This window comes from Aethalodelphis obliquidens, unplaced genomic scaffold (assembly GCF_003676395.1).
Source record: "Aethalodelphis obliquidens isolate GAN/ISIS:26980383/991018 unplaced genomic scaffold, ASM367639v1 scaffold6, whole genome shotgun sequence".
Lineage (NCBI taxonomy): Eukaryota > Metazoa > Chordata > Mammalia > Artiodactyla > Delphinidae > Aethalodelphis > Aethalodelphis obliquidens.
The window spans coordinates 67,742,170-67,759,372 of NW_020837950.1; the positions used below are offsets into that span (position 1 = coordinate 67,742,170).

General features: G+C 34.8%; 1 long non-coding RNA gene across 1 annotated transcript in view; it reads right to left on the minus strand.

Moving 5' to 3' along the window:
• Window positions 1-9,876: 9,876 nt before the first annotated feature.
• Window positions 9,877-17,203, minus strand: part of LOC113619110 (uncharacterized) — a 53,301-nt gene continuing 45,974 nt past the window's right edge. Inside the window, exons 5-6 of the long non-coding RNA XR_003432288.1 lie at window positions 14,156-14,193; window positions 9,877-12,077 (exon numbers count right to left, since the gene is read on the minus strand). This is a non-coding gene — a long non-coding RNA (uncharacterized LOC113619110). The remainder of the gene's footprint in view (window positions 12,078-14,155; window positions 14,194-17,203) is intronic.

The following is a 17,203-nucleotide window of genomic DNA, read 5'->3' on the forward strand; positions in this document are numbered from 1 at the left end:
CATCATTTAATTATAAAATCAATTGTTTTGTTTTCTATTTTTTGAAAGAACATTCTCTAGAACTTGGAAATGAAGAAAATATGAATCTAAGGTTATTTCATTTTTTAAACTATAGACTTTATCTCCTGATTTGAAAATAATATACTGTCAGAAATAGTGAAGACACTTGTAGTACATAGCCAGAAAAAAAAAAAAGAAAAAATATTATGGAGATATGTTAGGCAGGTAATACAAATATTTTCTGGATTTTATGTTGCCTATGGCATTATCAAACTTTTTGAAATTTAAAATTTGTGTTTATTCTTTCATATTAATTAAATATTTATTTAGTTTCTAATTTTGTAGCATAACGTTGTATTATTTTTCTTAAGAGAATGCCATTAAATTATAATGTTCAGTCCCATAAACCTGAACTTATTTCCTAGTGGGACATACACTCTTACCTGAGGGAGAAATACTAGGGAGTAACCTTGTTGGCAATGAAGGCCAGGAAAAGAGACCAGCAAATATTCTGAACATATATCACAATTTACTACAGTGTTACATTTCAAGTAAATGTGTCTGTAAAAATCTGATTGAAATTTTTATCCTTTTTTAGTGAAACAGATTTTAATCATAATTATTTTCTAGAAATTGTAATATTTCTCACAATGACAGTAATTTATACATGTAAATAAATGTATTTGGTGAAGCACAATTCTGTTTGTATATTTTTTAAAGTTGTTATTGTTCATATTTCCATATAAACTCTCAAAAGTTCTCAAACTATATTTAAATTTTTTTAACTTGTGGTTTAATGTTTGTCTCATTTGGTTATCTATTTCAATAAATATATGAATAAAATATTCTTTTTACTCTTCCTCAAAGAATATAGTAAACCAAGTGAGATGAGAAATGCAAAAAAGACAGTAATTTTCACTGTCAACAAAATTAGTGGGACGCGGTGAGGGCTATTGTGACCTGAACATTGACGCTCCAAATTGGCTGGAGCTCCAGCCAGTTGTCACCATAAGAGAATAAGGGGGGTTGGCTTTCAAACCCTTTCTCAATAGAAGCCAAAAGGGTGGATTTTTATGTTACATGTCCTAGTTTTTTATGAAGATTTTTAAATGTTTTAATTAATTTATTTTTATTGAAGTATAGTTGATTTACAATGTTTCAGGAATAAGCAAAGTGATTTCATTTTATATGTATATATTTAATATATATATACTTTTTCAGATTCTTTTCTGTTATAGGTTATTACAAGATATTGAGTATAGTTCCCTGTGCTCTACAGTAGGTCCTTGTTGTTTATCTATTTTGTATATGGAAGTGTATATCTGTTAATCCCAAATTCCTAATTCATTCTTCCCCCACCTTCCCCTTTGGTAAGCATAAGTTTGTTTTCCATGTCTGAGTCGTTTCTGTTTTGTAAAGAAGTTCATTTGTATCATGTGTCCTAATCTTTACATGCTCATCTATTGAACATTGTCTACTATATAATCATTCTCTATACTGAATTCATTCTAAGGTCTCCAGACTGTGACTTTGCTGTTCATGTGTCAGTTTGTAGGTATTTATCTTGTCCTGGTTTTCTTGAATTGATATTGCTTAATTTGAAGAGAAATATAATTGGAGAGGCTCTGCTGCTAAATGACAAATATCAGTGCAACATAGTTCTAGAAACTTGCAAACTTTTATTTCGTCATTTGTTATTCAATTAATGCTAGAATCATTGCTATTTCAATAGCTGCTACGATTTAAGTAGCATAAGATAATTGTCAAAATCTAATGAACTCAGTTACTATGTTGACAGATCAAAATGATCAATTGTGTCTCATATTGGAACATAACTTCCTTTTGACTGTTTCCTAATCTCAGCATGTTGTTATTACCAACTAACAGCCAAGATAGCCCATCAAGACATAAAAAGAAAGTTCTGTTAATTATGCAACAAAAATGTTGTGATACGTCACTGACCTTTTCAAAATTCTTATTTTTGTCAGTGTTTCATAAAGCATTTCTGTAAAGAAGACATAAGAAATAAACAACAAAAGGTCATTGTTTTAGACTATTTTTCATAAATGATTAAGGGAAAGACAAAAACATAGTTTTGCATTTTTTGCAATATTTTACAAATGATATTTCTCAGCTAAAATTTTTGAAAATTTTGTATTAAGTATAAAGCTAATTAAATATACAGAATAACAATGGCTCAGTTCTGAAGCCCTTTGAATCTGCACTAGGATAACATAAGCCTTTGATGGGTTTGCATGTTAAAAGAAATCTGCCTTTTCTTTTTGATGTGAGAACTGGATTTTTCAGAACAGACTTTTGTACTTTATCTTACTGGTTTAGCAAAATCCAGGTGAATAATTTTTATAGAAGTTTATAAAAAAGCAAAATGTTAATTTTCCAGATTAATTATAAAATATGCTTCATCTCATAGACATGTAAACACACATTTCTATGTAAAATCCTTGATTCAATAAATTTTTATTGAATGTCTTTCAACTAACAGACACTGTTCATGGTACTGGAAACACTGTAGTGAGCTGAGAAAAAGACAAAATTATGCTGTGATGAGGATCCATTCCACTGTTGGAGACAGAATGACCATGGGCTTGCTTTACTTTGTCATCCTTAGTTCTCAGCCCTAAAGCTCGGTGAGGTCACAGACGCCCTCTGAGCAGAGTTAGGACACCTGTGTAATGGGATCTCCTCCCTCCGAGTGGGGTCTCCTCCCTCCGAGCTTGCTCACCAGCTGGTAACTGCTTTTGGGCAGAATTAGAAGCCCATCTATCGTTCGTGGTCCCCTTGACAGCAAGACTCTGGGGTCAGGTGTCCTCTGGATCAGACACTCTTTCCTCATCAGAATTTATATGTATGTAGATGTAATTAAATACATAAAGACCCAAAGGAGCTGAAAGAAGAAATTTCAAACAGAGTAAATAGCAATCATAAATGCTCTGAAGTGAAGGGGATCATACCTGAGATATTTGAGAAACAAGGAGGCTGATACGGTCACAGAGAAACAAATCACAAGGGCCAGGTTATACAGGGTCTTATAATTCATGGAGAGAGACTTTGAGTTCTATTCTGATATTCTAATCTCATTTACATCTTAACAAAATCACTGGAATTGCTATCTGAAAATACATGAAAGACAGTCAGGGGTAGAAACAGTGTACTAATTTGAGTATTATATAACACCAAAGTGTGATGTAAATGGGGCTTTGGCCAGGATAGTGACAGATGGATAGTTAAATTCTGGATATATGTATAAGGATAGCCTGCAGAATTTAAATGAAGACGTGAGCAAAGTGAAATAGCTTACTGCGTAGATGTCTGGGGAAGGAGTATTCCAAGCACAGGGGATTTCAGTGCTCATTGCCTTGAGGTGGGGATGTGCTTGGAGTAAAGGAAGCCCATGTGGCCTGAGCAGAGTGGATGGCTGAATGTTGGGAGCTTAGGAGGAGATGAGGTCAGAGAAGTAACAGGGGCCAAGTAAAGCAGGAAAGGGTTTGGTGCAGGAGAGAAAGAGAGGCATCTAGGATAACAACAAGGTCTGAGGGCCTAGGTAACAAGAAGAATTGAGTTGGTACAAACTGAAATGGGTAAGGCTAGACGTGGCGTTGGTTTGGAGGAGAATCAGCCTAGTAGAGTGAAGATCAAAATTTGAAACATGGAAGTTTCAAATATGTTGATAAATATGCTGCTATGAAATTTTCATTAGGAGGAACTTGTCAGACAATTGAGATATGTGAGTTAGCAGTATTTAGATGAGATCACATAGGGAGTAAGATAGAAAGAGAAGTGGTCCCCAGACAGAAACTTGCGGTTTCCACTAGTTAGAGAATGAGACGAAGAGGAGAGAGTCAGGAAAAAAAAAATGATTAAATCTTGATCCTTTAAGTGCAACCTCCATTCCTAATGCTTTGATTTATTTTTGTGTGTTCATATGCAGATTTCCATATGATTTCATAAAGTGTTGTAGAACATATAAAAATATTTAATATTTTCAGAATAAATTTGCTCTTCTATTTTCCTGAAGTTTAAATGAGAAAGTAATTTTAAAAAAATGTTATCTATAGTTTTGGGAAGTGGGAGAAATGGGAAATGGTGCAGGGACTTCTAAATGGAGATCTTTTTATATTCTTCTTGAATTTTGGAAAAGAAATATACTATCCATTGAAAATAAAACATTTAGAGCTATGATTATATTCTTAATGTTGACAGTAGCTGATCTTTTAAGGCTTGTTTTACTCGTAGTGTTCTACAAATGAAGCCCAGTTCTAGTCAAAAAAACATTTATGAGTTTAAGAGGCAATCTGGGGCTTCCCTGGTGGCGCAGTGGTTGAGGGTCCGCCTGCCAATGCAGGGGACATGGGTTCATGCCCCGGTCCGGGAAGATCCTGTATGCCGCGGAGCGGCTGGGTCCGTGAGCCATGGCCGCTCAGCCTGCGCGTCCGGAGCCTGTGCTCCGCAACGGGAGAGGCCACAGCAGTGAGAGGCCCGCGTACCGCAAAAAAAAAAAAAAAAAAAAAAAGGCAAATCTGCATAAAGTAGTGCAAGTAGATTTCAAGTTTAAATGATTTCTCACATTTTTCTATGCTATATATTCAACATTTAAAGATTTATGCATTTAAAGATGATTTAGCAAACTGTTTTCATTCTCTATAAAGAAAAGTCCAGTTATCTTTTCTAGTCATGTATTTTCTATTGGTTTTGACTTCTTGAAAGGGTAGTAGAAACACATTTTAAATGCTTGGCCTTTTCTACGTGAGATGTTTTTAAAGGGAACAGACTTACGTTTCTATTTTGCATGCTTTCCACACTTATAAGCTTACTGCTAACTATTTTGTTGTTTAAATGAAAGACTGTACTGACAATTAAATGGAGGCTCATGCATGCTCCACTGCCATATCTTATTATCATCAACGTGAGAGGAAGCAGAATGCTGAAATTACTGGTTTTCACCTGCATCTGCATGGCCTTATTATGCCCACCAAGGTGAAAATGTCAGCTTGAAGAATGTAATTATATAACTTAAACTGCAGTGGTGGCAAGGTTAAATCCTCGCTTTACTGACCTTAAAAGCGACTATAACTTCTAGGTTTGGAAAAGTCTTTTGTTTATGAATTTGACCTCTCACTTTTACTCCCTTTCTTAAGTTTCTCTTAGATAAAATCTTCCACACGGGTGTTAATTCAATATAGATTTTGGATTTTTTTTTTCCTGTTTCTTTCTTTAATACATAATATTTCCAACAGAGAGAAGGCAGGTAGCATATCTTTACATTTGACAGCTGCCATTTCAGATCAAATATAAAATGCTTTTGAAGATGCTATGAGATAAAGCAACCCAAGGTATTTGTAAATAATTTTAATTTTCAAATGTGATTTAGAATCCATATAGTTTAATACATATATTATTAAAAATTGCTAAAAATTAAATATCTTTAGTTAATATTTAATTATCTATTGGAAACTCAATTATCCCAACAATTCCTTTCCCTTAATTTGTTTTTTAGTAAGTTAAACTCTAAATATTACAAAATTCTATTTTATAACTGTAGGGTTAGAAACAATAATATGCATTTAATTATAAATTAAAGATGTTATTTGAAATAATTCCTATCCCTATTAATATGTAATGGAAAAGCATTATGACTTTTAAAGACATACCTTAATAAGAGTATAATTTATTAAATATAACATTTACTTCATATGTACTCTTTGCTGGGCACTATGGAAGACATGAAGCCATTTGTTCCGGTCAGATGTTATTACTGAAATGATGGGAGTAGAATTTAAATATATTGCAAAGCCATGCAGATGAAGAAACATATGAATAATGTAAAGCATAGTAAAGAATTCAGTGAAAGAAGAGAGAACTTCTAGACAGAAGGATCTATGAATGGTTATTAGATTATGTTAAGTGTTAGAACTGGTCTTGCTGGATAGGTCATTCAGGATGTAGGGAATGGGAAGAATAAAGGTATAGATGTGGGAAAGTATATATTAGAGTTATTTTTTTTATCTCTAGTCTGATCATAGGGCAGGCAGCATTTGCAAAAAATGTTTGATCAAGATACATGTTTGAAAACAAAATGTGTAGCTAGTATACCCTGAGGATAAATAAGTTACAATGAGAAATGGATTTATGTAAGTAACCAAAATATGGTCTAACAGATGTGTGCATTGTAACCAAAAAAAAAGAATAATCAATTCATATTTTTTATTTACCTTGCAGTAGAACAAACACATTTTAAAAGCTATTTTATTTTAAAGAAAAAATTTTCAAAGCTAAAAATCAACTTTAATTTTATAATTTATTTCTAAATGACAATATGCATATTTATTAAAAAGCTAAATATTTTAAGTATATTAATGTATATTTTATACATATTTTCATATTGTATCCGTATTCAACTAGAAATGCCCTCTGGCTTAGGGAACATTGGACTGCAGATATAGAAACAGTGAATATAAGCTTTTTATTTCAAAAATAGGAATTTGAAATGAAACCATTTCTGATTACATACTGACACCTAGAACCATGCTTATGCCTCTACCTCTGTCTGTGGTTATACATGTATTTATGTCATCATTAAACTACAGGATATGATGTGTAATGGAATATCCGCCAGCTTAGAGAAAGCCAGAAAAATCCTTCCAGCTGGTGAATGGAGGGAGTGATTTAGAGGAAAAAGAATGGAAGCAGATGCTCTGAGTCCCTCATAATGTGGCACATGTGTGCTCATAAACTTAGACATGAGTCTGTGTGTGTAGTGGTGGTGGCACCAGGGAAAAGACAGAAACTCCAACGCCGTTAGCTACAGGGAACCTGCAAACAGAAAGCGCTTCTGTTCTGTTTCCTATTAAGCAGTGTGCTGAGCCTGTTTGCTCTCAGTTACGTTCTTTCATGGCCTTTCCTTAGTAAAATTCAATGTGTAATTTTTCTCCATCCCTCATGAATCCCACCTGCACAGCCAGCAATAGGACACAAAGCTTTAGAAAGTGAAGGCAGTCACCTTTTTTTTTGCACTTCTAAATTGAAATATACACACAGTATCTTTTCAGCAATGCTATTATTTCTATCCATCATTTAGTTCTTAATATTCAGAAAAGTGTTGTTCAATCAGATACTCATTTTTAAAGGCAACAGTAAGTCATTGCCTATATTTAATCTTTTCTTGTAGAAAATGTCCAAAGTGTATTTGGTCCTATGTTGTAAATCCTCATTGTGGACACATTGTAGCTAGGAGCATTTCTCTCTTCCCCAGAAGAAAATAACGCATTAAAGGAGGGTCATATCCCCTTTATGTGAATTGCCCCCTTTGACCATGCAGATTGATAATAGACTAGATAGAACTCTCCCCCATGTAAATCTAAAATTTGTAATTAAGCAACGCAGGGATGACAGTTGATGAAATTGACATATATTAATGGCAGCTAGAAGAAAAGTACATTTATCTATTAAATACTTATTACTATATCATGTACCATCCATTGGAATTAGAACTAAGGTTATATTGTTTTTAGGAAGAATATATGTTCTGCACTTGTGTGGGTTACAATATAATAGAAGTCATAAAATACTAATAAGAAAACAAAAATATAACTTCAGGTTGTGGTAGACACTGAGGGAATTGGTTAAAGAACAATGATAAATAAGGTGGAAAAAAAAAGGTCTACATTTTTCTATGGCGATTAGGAAGGACTCGCTGTGGTGACTGAAATATAAGCTGAATCTGAAGTTTGAGAAAGAGCTTCCATGTAATGTCCATTCTAGAGAGAGAGAGAGAAGAAAAGGTTTTGGTATGTTAGAGAAAACAAACAGGAGGAGTCCAGTGTATTTGATTTGAAGGAGTGAGAGAGAAGATGGAATGAAATGAGGTTGGAAATTTAATTGGGAACTAGATCCTCCAGTACCTAATCTTGACAGTATTGAAATAATTGGTGATTTTGACAAATAGATTAGATGGAATGGTGGTGGCATAGACCAGATTGTATTCGGTTGTATGGTAATTGGAGGTTTGAAGGTAGGGACGTGCTGACGAATATTCTTTTTAGTTTAACTGTGAAGAGAGCTAAAGAAATTGTTCAGTAATAGAAAGTCACATGGGGGCAAGAGAATATAATTTAGAATATGAGATACTAGAGAATATGGCTGCTAAAATCTCCACAATTCCTTTCATTCCTTCCATTTCTACATGTTGGTTCTTTGATTTGATGAGATATTATAAGTAGAAGACATATCTTTTGTTCTGCTAAACATCTCTCTAGAAACTATCCTCAGGCTAGAATAGCATAATTCTGCACCTGAAATACCCCAAGCATAGCATGAGTTAGTCTCTGTCATCCTGGTAGGCTAACCTTTGAGCACTTCCAAGGGTAAACATGTAATCATAGTGGTTAAGTCATGGATAAGCAAGAGAGCAGACTACATCCATTAAGACCTTTTTCAAGCTTCATAAAAACATGACAGCAAAGGGAAGGATCAAAGTAATAGAGTGAAATTTATTTGAAATATGTGTTTGATTGAGGTGCTGCCAAAAGTCTTTAATGTTTGCACCTTGAACAGCTTAGGTCATGTTTTGTTTACTAATCAAAAAGTATGATTTTTTACTTTGGTCCTAGGGAAGTTCTCTTTGACCTCTTTATTAGTTTTTGTGGACTTCTGTGTAACAAATAATTCATTGTCTCACAGTTCAAGAGGCTAGAAATCCACTATCAAGGTGTAGGCAGTGCCGTGCTCCCTCTGAAGGTGCTAGGGAAGGATCCTTCCTTGCCCCTTCCAGCTCCTGGCAGCCCCAGAGATTCCTTGGTTTGTGGCAGCGTAACGTGAATCTTCATGTGGCATTCTGTCTTTTCACGTAGTCTTCCCTCTGTGTATGTCTATTTCTGTGTTCAGATTTCCCATTTTTATAAGGACCCAGTCACTTTCGATTAGGGCCCACCCTAATGACCACACTTTAACTTGATTACCTCTGTAAAGATTCTCTTTCCAAATAAGGTTAAATTCTGAGGTACTAGGAGTTAGGACTTCAACATATTGGGGGGGGGGACACAATTTAACCCGTAACATCCTTTTATTCCTGTGTCCAAGGATGTCTTTAGTGTAATTGTCCCTGGCCTTGTACCTATTGCTTAGTCAATTTTCCCCAAAAAGGAGGAATGAGTTACCTGCTTAGTGATGACAGACTTGGGTCCACGTTCTCCTGGGCCCGTGGACCTGCTCTATTTAAAAGCCATCTACCTTGTGACTTTATTTTTGTTTCTTCTCCTTACCCTTGGGCTAGTAGAAAGAAACTGCAGATCTCAACTTTCCAGTGGATGGGATCTTACAAATTGGCTCAGAGAGGGAGCAACAGGTAGAACATATTAACAGCCCCATTAACCCCTCCTAAACCATTGTCTTTAAAGAATTTTATGATAATAATGGTTGTGTTTGGCTCCCCTACCTCTGATGCCTGTCAATCTATCAATTAGTATCACATTTCTGCAGAGAAAAATGTTGATATAATTGACATTTCCTTTGAAAATGCAATTTAAGGTCCAAATGTTTGTCTCTCACTTTGGCAACTCTCTTTTTTTATTCATCGAGTCATGAAAAATTAATCTGCGTGATGCATATGATCTATATATAATATACTTTGACTATTATAAGTATAATTCCTAAGAATATAAGAGAAGAGACATTAAATTTCAGTGATAGCAATTGCATACAACTATAGCGTAGCTAATAGCAAAGTGCATTAATGTATATATCAATATTTATTATTTCAAATTGATTTGCTTTGTGAATTTACTTTATTTTCTGTTTTCATATGCCATTAACAAAAATATAAAAAGTGTTTATTTTTTTACGTGTAAAAATTACAATGTGTTTTAGAAGGAAAAGTTTCACTGACATTTATTCAAAACTAAATATCTCATGGAACACATATTTGGTAATACGAGTTGAAAAAAATATTTCTTATTTCATTGAAAAAGTACAACAGCCACCTCTGTGGTAATTGTAAGAAAATGAATAAATATCATATCTAATAAAGATTTTTAATAACCTCATACATATCTATAATTGAGAATCCTTCAGAGGATTTCAATCCTTGAAATTGAAACTTAATTGAAGCAACTTGTAAGATCCCTTATTGTTGCACTGTCCAATAACATAGCCAATAGCCATATGCGGTTATTTACATTTTAATTAATTAAAATTAAATAATATTAAAAATTCTTCAGTCACTTTAGTCATGCATGAATCCACAAGTGGTTACTGTCTACCAGATGAACAGAGTAGACTACAGGACATTTATCATCACAAGAAACTCTAATGGGCAGCGCTTCCTTAGAGTCTAGAGATTTCATGGATTTAATTGAATATTGATTCTTTATATGATTTCTAACGAATCAGTTACTCATAAATGTCAGTTATTTCAGGGTCCTTTACTTACACTGCACTAGAGCACCACCCCTAATGCTAACTCACACTCTGAGACTCTAGTGGGCATCACCATTTTAGGAGGTACATGATACATTAGTTCTTTAAAAATGAGGGATGGCAGCCAACACCTGGAGCAGCTCTGGACATGTGTGGTAAGGTATAAGGAGATGTGCAAGTTTTCTCAGAGGACCATTACATTATGCATTTTGTTTTCAGCTCATGTCCTAAAACACAGATGACCATCCTTTTAGATGAAACAGGATAATACCATTCTCTTTGAAGGATGATAGAAAATGCAGAGCACAGAAAGAAAATAGAAAAGTGACAAACATTTAGGTCACAGAGAATAGCTGGACAAATAAAATTTATTCTAAGCTAGACAACCAGCTTTACAAAGACTATATTGCAAGAGAGCAATACTGCGATTAAAAGGCAAATGTGGACTTCTGTAAATGTAAAGATTAGGGACTGTTCGCATCTATATCAAAGGATTCTAAAAGACATTGGTATCTGAGGGAAGAGGTGGGTAGTTAAAGAAGATTCCATATAGCACAGAGAAGACGAACCTGAACTTAAAAAGAACCAAAACAAGAGACACTTATACAGATGACTATTAACTGGCCATTATTATCTGATCTTTAATGCAAAGAAACTAGGTGTTTATACAAAAAAAAATTTATTACCTCTTTAAGTTTCTGTATGTAGAGTATGTTTGGGTTAATGTGTAATTTACATCTATGTAATTTTGCTAAGGTTTTACTTTTAATTAGTTATTCTCAATAAATTATTTCATTTTAGAAAAATGAGCTAATATTCCTGATACACACCCACACAACTAGGAGAGTGAGCTATACTTTATTATTAAAAATAAAAATTTTCCTCTTGAACAGGAAACACATCCTTCCCTAATGATTTTTAGAAAATGACTATTTCTTTGTGGTATACAATGATGTATTATGCTATACATGTGTTCAGCGTAATAAATCTTATCAAAGTACTTGGGTTTTGGAGTCATGAACTCTGAATTTTGGCTGTGCTATTTACTACCTGTCTGACCTTTGGAAATTACTTCAATTCCATAAAACTCAATTTACTCATCTGTAAAATAACGGTAATATTGCCTATCTAATTACCTTATAATATTTGAATAAGATGATTTTAAATCACTTAGAAAATATTCTGCTACAAGTAAGGAATAAGTAATGCACTTTAAAAAATAGCTCTACATACAAAAATGTTTTAAACCTAAAATATTGAATAGATGCATATTTATTTATGCTATAGTTATCGCTCACATTATTGCAGCAATTATAGCAAAACATATTTTGTTGTGTGATATCAATTATTTGGGAAGGAACTCTTCTGGGACTTTGAAAGGAGTGTCTTGTTGCATTTCTTGTCTTGACCCATAATGACAGATAAATCGGGTATTTCTTTATTCTCCCAAGGTCATTCCTTCCAATTGTGCATTTTACTTGGTATTCAGGTTTGCATGCCGTCCTTTGAAGTTGTAGACTTGTCTTATTCCTGATAGATCTTAAGCTTCTTTTAAACTGGAGTGAAGTTTGGATAACAGTTCTAATCACCAAAGAATTCCTTCCAAACAGTGTGATTTTTTCTCCCCTGTATTCCATAGGCTTTACCTTATAAAGGAAGAATAGATGACTTTTAAAATGTACTAGTGATGTGAAACTTTAAATTTGCAGACTTCTTAAATTCTAGTCATTCTTATATGATGTTTTGGGAGGAAAAAAGAAAAATAAAACCCTAGGTCTTAGGATGATTTCCCATATTCAACAATAGAAAATCAATTTCTTTATTTGACATATATAAAAAATGTTTTGGGAATACTTTGTTTTACATATCATTAAAGGAAATTAGTTTTTCCTATTATCTTTGTGCTCTAAGAATACTGAAGATAAAATCCTGTCTGTACTTTTTCTTAGTTCTAGGTTGCATATATACTAACCAGGAAACTCTTCAAAATATTTAGTACATAATTTTAAACCACAAATAATTTTTGAATTATTTTGTATTTCAGCCACTTCAATTTATGGAAGAGAATGCCAGAGACTTAGTAAGGGTTATATAAGAACTATACTAGAGCTAGGATTCAGACCTAGATTAAGGGTAGGGGTGTATGTGAGTATACAGGTGTATATCATTCTTTTCTTTCACAAAAAGCAGCATAATAAATATGTTATACTACATGTTGATTTTGTACTTAACAAAATATATAATATATCCTGTATATCACTGCATATCAGTTCACAAAGACCTGCATTTTTATGCCTGCTTTATACTTCCTTTTAAATGTGTTCTTATTTATATTTATTCACAGGTAGTTTATTTTTATTCAAGCCCCCAATAGATGATTATTTAAGAGATTTCCAATGGTTTGCTATTACAAATAATGCCACCATAAAAAACCTGCTAATATGTTATTTCATTTGTATGGAGGTGATTCTTCAGGGCAGATTACTAGGATTGAGATTTTAATTTGCTCCTCTGACAGAAGAGAACTGTACAGGGGAAAGATGCTAGGGAGAATTGATTTTAACCTATAGAAGTTCCACCTATACCTTCTACCAAGTAAACTCTGGTGGTGCATAGGAAACCCCTCCTTTGAGAATGGTTTCCACTTCTACTTAAGGTACTTCCTGGAGGCTACAGTGGGCAGTATCTGAATCATCTGAATAAGGATTTCTGACTCAAAAGCCCTTATCATTTACCCATAAACATTAAATCCATGTAGGGAGAAAAGTTATTATTTACCTGACCATGACAAAAATAAGCAAAGATGAAAATTTTATACATTCTGATGACAACAAAAGTATGTTTGCTTATTGACAAACTGACGATGAATTAGGGCTTTTATATAAACAGTAATTATGGTTTCAACAAAAGCTAAACCTATCAGCGATAAACATAATCCTCTTAAATGGGTTCTGACATTGACATTCATGGTTTCATAACCTTTCATCTTGAAGATTCCAACAAGCTTTGTAATATTTTCTAAGCAACTTATGAAAAGACAAACCAAACAAAGGGATTACTGCAACACACTCAGAAATAAAATGCTCAACGCTACACAGCTGTACATGACGGAAAGTAAAGAAGCATGTGACATCTGATTGAAACTACCTTCAAGATTTAGGGGAACAGGATTACCCAGCTTGGAATCCAGCCAGGAGAAGGATATAGAATTTAGAGTTCTCATAGAGGGTCCTAACTGCTAATGCAAAGCATCAGCTTCCGTTGTTAAGGTAACTTTCTGATAGGGAGGGTAAATGTTATGTATATGTTATGTACACACACACACACACACACACAATTTAACATATATGTACAAATTATTTCAACACTCTGAATAGTATAAAGGATTTACTTTTCATTACAGCTGCGACTACAATTAAAAAACGTTGCTTGTGGGAACTTCCCTGGAGGTCCAGTGATTGGGACTCACGCTTCCACTGCAGGGGGCACAGGTTTGATCCGTGGTCAGAGAACTAAGATCCCACATGCCGCGACATGGCCAGAAAAATAAATATAAATCAAAATTTAAAAAAGAAACTTTACTTATGAAGAGACACTACCTAACGTTATTGAACCTGAGTTGTCTTCTTTCATCAAATCCAATTAATTTTCTTTAGTGATTGTTTTAAAATCGGTTGACACAAGTTTTATTACAAAAATAATCAGAAATGGCATGCTGTCTTACTTCACTCTGGATGACAGACTGTAGGTCCATCCACGTCTCTACAAAGTCAGAAAGAGAAAAACAAATATCGTACATTAACGCATGTATGTGGAATCTAGAAAAACGGTACAGATGGACCTATCTGCAGCGCAGGAATAGAGACGCAGACATAGGGAAGGGATGTGTGGACACAGTGGGACGAACTGGGAAATTAGGTTTGACATATGTACACTACCATGTGTAAAACAGATAGCTAGTGGGAACCTGCTGTATGGCACAGGGAGCTCAGCATGGTGCTCTGTGACGACCTAGATGCTTGGGATGGGGGGGGGAGGTCTAGAGGGAGGGGATATCTGTATACATATAGCTGATTCACTTAGTTGTACAGCAGAAACTAACACAACATTATAAAGCAACTATACTCTAATTTAAAAAAATAATAATTTTCAGATACAATCATCTTTATTAACAGGGGATTTTTTTGTTAATATTTATAGAACTATCTTAGTAGTAGTAGAAACATATTTTAAACTCTGGATTTCAGTAAATTAGCCCACTTTTCTGAGCTGAGATAATTTGTTTAACCAAGGGGGTTCATTGTGTCCTATAATTCATCATTTACACATCAGTCTTATTATCCCACAGAGTGAATGCTTACCTCAGGGAGGCTCTTACTGGCCCAGTTGGGATGGGGTGGGGGAGGGGAAATAAGCCCTGGACAGCTAAACAAAATGTCATTCCATCCTCCAACACTTTCAGGAATCTCCTTCAGACCTGAACTGGTGAGTACTGAACAAATAGTACGAAATAAGATTTTAAATATATGGACCTAATATATAACAACATTTTGAGGAATCATTCTGTTTGCTGTGAAAAGAATGGCTGGGGCTTCCCTGGTGGCGCAGTGGTTGAGAGTCTGCCTGCCGATGCAGGGGACACGGGTCTGTGCCCTGGTCCGGGAAGAACCCACATGCCGCGGAGCGGCTGGGCCCGTGAGCCATGGCCGCTGAGCCTGCGCGTCCGGAGCCTGTGCTCCGCAACGGGAGAGGCCACAACAGTGAGAGGCCCGCATACTGAAAAAAAAAAAAAAAAATCAGAGATCAAACACCATGAATATTAAGGAAATATAAAAACTAACTTCTCGAGCAAATTATAAATGAGTGGTGGAAGCAGGGAGGGCGATGAGCATTTATGAAACAGGTCAACAGCATTGCAGTTCAACGTGGTTACTTAATATTACATAGGATTTTGTAGTTAAAGTGTTTGTTCAGATTATCTCAAATTTGTGGTTGTTCAGAGTAAGAAGAATCACAGCGAGCAGGACAGCCTATTGTTCTAGTTCATCAAATTCAGCCTCCAAAACTGAGAGCTGCAGGGAGCAGGTGGAGTGTAGATCTAGGATAGATTGTGGTCCACAGTCTCTAACTGATAAATTCCAGCTGTGATCCTGTCTCGCAGTAATTATAATCCATATGTGAGATGACATTAGGCCACCTACTTTATTAGAAAAAAGGCATTCTATTATGTGAACTCCTGTGGGTTTTCTATCAGTGCATTATAATTCAAAAAAAATCCATGGTCAAATAAATTGCATAAATGTGGTTGTAAAACAGTCAACATAATGAATAGATTTAGAAAAGGATACTATATACCTTTTTCAACCCAGAAACAATCTAGCCCTTTATTTATAAAGCTCTTCTCTTGGTGCGCTGCATGTTGTGGATCTTACTGTTGCTCACTTTCTTTTTTGTAATAATGTTCGTGAAAGAGCCTGTACCATCTGTAGACGTATATATGATGTCAAATCCAATAGGGAATGAGAAACAACAGTTTTCTACTGGCCTCTAAATTGTGAAGAGATTTACGGTAGATTGTTAAAGAAAATATACCTATTTTGTGGGCTATTCAAAAGTATGTTTTTCATTATGGATTTTAGGAAATTATTACAAAAATGAAAACATTCTTCTATAATGAGAGTCAATATAATTTTGTTGACATAATAAGAAAACCTTATTTTTATGGGTCATGTATTCCAAACCTATCTACTAGATGGTTCTTCTCACAGGTTTTATTATTATTATTTTTAATTAATTAATTTTTTTTGCGGTACGCGGGCCTCTCACTGTTGTGGCCTCTCCCGTTGCGGAGCACAGGCTCCAGACGCGCAGGCCCAGCGGCCATAGCTCACGGGCCCAGCCTCTCTGCGGCATGTGGGATCTTCCCGGACCGGGGCAGGAACCCGTGTCCCCTGCATCGGCAGGTGGACTCTCAACCACTGCGCCACCAGGGAAGCCCTCACAGTTTTTATTGTTTTACAGCATATGTAACAGTGAAAATGGTAACTCTTCAGAACCATGTGATTTTTAAATAGGATTAGATTACTAAATGGAATCATCAAGAACATACGACTTGCAAAAACATTTTTTATCAAAGCAGGGATGCAGCTTATTGTTTCTCAATTTGTAAAAGCTAATTGGGTCATGGCACGATTTCTGCTCTGTGAAAGACAGAATTCTAGGTAATCCAAGCAGCTTGCCATAGAAGAGATGGTGAGAGAGGGAAATTAGAATCCACATTTTCAAATGAAATATTTTTATTGGGGGAAAAATCTAACTTCTATATGGTAATTTATGACCTGTGACAACCTGGAAAAATTTTTACTTTGTTAATTTCCACTATTTCTTACATACTGGTATTTAACTTTTTAGCATTAATTCCCAGTTCTACTGTGTTGATCTTATTCTTCCTACAGTTGGATCTTTTTTTACTAGCACACTTGTTGAATATGTTTGGGAACTCAATTGAAACATTTCTATAGCTTCCTTTTCCTCACTGAATGTATCTAGGGTAAACATGCATTTAGAATTGAACCTCAGAGATGATTTACACAGGGTGGTGGATACCCGTTTTTCTTGATGTCTAATTCACAAATGATCACAGATAACATTAAGTTAATTATTTTTGAGTTTCCATGTCACTCCATTTAAGCAGGCAAGGAATTTATCTCATTATCCAATGTTAATAAGGCAACCTTAAAAACCTACAGAAAAAGGTAAAAGTCAAATGCAA